Consider the following 2,184-nt stretch of genomic DNA (forward strand, 5'->3'; position numbering starts at 1 on the left):
CTGACAACTTGTCTTCGGTCCCTGGGACCAGCATGGTTGACAGAGAGACAGCATAAGAAATAAACATAATATTATACATAACAGATAAGCATAATTTTAAAATCCCAGTACATAAAAGTGCCCCCCTTTTTCTTCAAAAGAAACCCCAAATGAACAGACTTTTTTTTACATTGTAGAAGAAAAACATTCAACCCTTTCTCAGCAGAGGAAAATCAAAACCGGAGAAGAACGCTTATCATCTGTAAGAAAGAATTTTTTTTTTTCTTATTGAAAGCATCTTAATGTTTTAGTTATAATAGGAGCATGGGGTTCCGAATTCAGCCGCATTTTTACATTAGCCTGTATTTTCATTTATTGGTTTGTGTGTTTTATTTTCTTAAGTCCACTCTAGAGCTAAGCATGGCAGTAATAGTTCTAAGTCCATCACCCTGGGGGCAGAAGCAGGGAGGTCTCAGGTTCCAGGCCAGGTTTAGTGACACAGTGCTACTTAGTGTTAGAAAACCGAACACCGGCTGAGCCTTGAATGCCAGCTCTCCAGAGGCAGAGGCAGGAGGATTTCTGTGAATTTGAGGCCAGCCTAGTCTACATAGTGAGTTCTAGAACAACCACAGAAAAACCCTGTCTCATAAAAGGAAGGAAGAAAGGAAGGAAGGAAGGAAGGGAGAAGGGGGAGGGGAGGAAGAGGGGAGGGGAGGGGGGGGGAGGGGGGAGGAGGGGGGGGAGGGGGGGGGGGGGGGGGGGGGAACCGAGAGGGAGGGGGGGGGGGGGGAGAGGGGGGGAGGGGGGAGGAGAGGGGGAGGGGAGAAGGGGGAGGGGGAGGGAGGGGGAGGGGAAGGGAGGGGAAGAAAAGGAGAGGAGGGGAAAAGGGAAATGGGAGGGGGAGGGGAGGGGGAGGGGAGGAAAAGGGAGAGGGGGGGGAAAGGGAAATGGGAGGGGGAGGGGGGGAGGGGAGGAAAAGGAGAGGAGGGGAAAAGGGAAATGGGAGGGGGAGGGGAAGGGGAGGGAAGAAAAGGGAGAGGAGGGGAAAAGGAAATGGGAGGGGAGGGAGGGGGAGGGAGGAAAAGGGAGAGGAGGGGAAAAGGGAAATGGGAGGGGGAGGGAGGGGAGGGGAGGGAGGAAAAAGGAGAGGAGGGGAAAAGGGAAATGGGAGGGGGAAGGGAGGGGGGGAAGAGGTGGGAGAGGGGAGGGAGGAAGAGGGTGGGAGGGGGGGGGAGGGGGAGGAAGAGGGTGGGAGGAGGGGGAAGGGAGGGGGGAGGGGGAGGGGAGGGGGAAGGAGGGAGGAGGAGAGGGAGAGAGGGAAGTTGAGAGGGAAGGAAAGGGAAGGAGAAGGGTAGGAGGGGAGGGGCGGGGCGGAAAGAACTAAGCATGGGCCAGCAAGATGGCTCAGGGATAAAGGTGCATGCTGCCAAGCTTGACCGCCAGAGTTCGATCCCCAGGACCTAAGTGGCAAGCCCCTCCTTACCCACTTCCACATGCTGTCCTTGGACCTCCCACACATGTGTTGTGGCTCACATGCCTGCACGCACACACACAAAAATTAAGTGGTGTCGCACACCTTTAATCCCAGCCCTTGGGAGGCAGAAGCTAGCAGATACTCTGAGAGTCTGAAGTCAGCCGGGTCTACAGAGTGAGTTCAGAACGGCCAGGGCTGCAAGATTAAATAAGTAAGTAAGTAAGTATGTAAATAAATAAATAAATAAATAAATAAATGTATATAATAAAATCTGAAAACAAACCAAAGAAACAATCCAACCCCCAGACTTCCTAACACTTCAGGGAAGAAAACATGGTCTTTATTCCTGAGGTACAGTTTCAAGGCTTACGCGCTGTTCTGGGAAGGCTACAGTCCTACCAGACAACCCTCTTTAAAACTGAGAGCTTTACCAATAATTCGAAGTTGACAGCACAAAATGATTCCGATAGAGATGGTGCTACCTCTCACTCTTCTGTTTTAAAACAGCATAACCAAAGCATTAAATCATTTTTAAAAAAAAAATGATCCTATGGAGCAAGGTTAGCTGGGCTCGTGGAGGCTCACAGAGACAGAACTGCCAACCAGGGAGCCTGCGGGGGACCGACCTAGGCCCTCTACACACGTTACAGTTGGGTAGCTTGGTCTTCCTGTGGGACTCCTAACAGTGGGAGCAGCGGCTGTCTCTGACTTCGATGCCTACTTTGGGGACC

The sequence above is a fragment of the Rattus rattus genome, chromosome 16, assembly GCF_011064425.1.
Source record: "Rattus rattus isolate New Zealand chromosome 16, Rrattus_CSIRO_v1, whole genome shotgun sequence".
Lineage (NCBI taxonomy): Eukaryota > Metazoa > Chordata > Mammalia > Rodentia > Muridae > Rattus > Rattus rattus.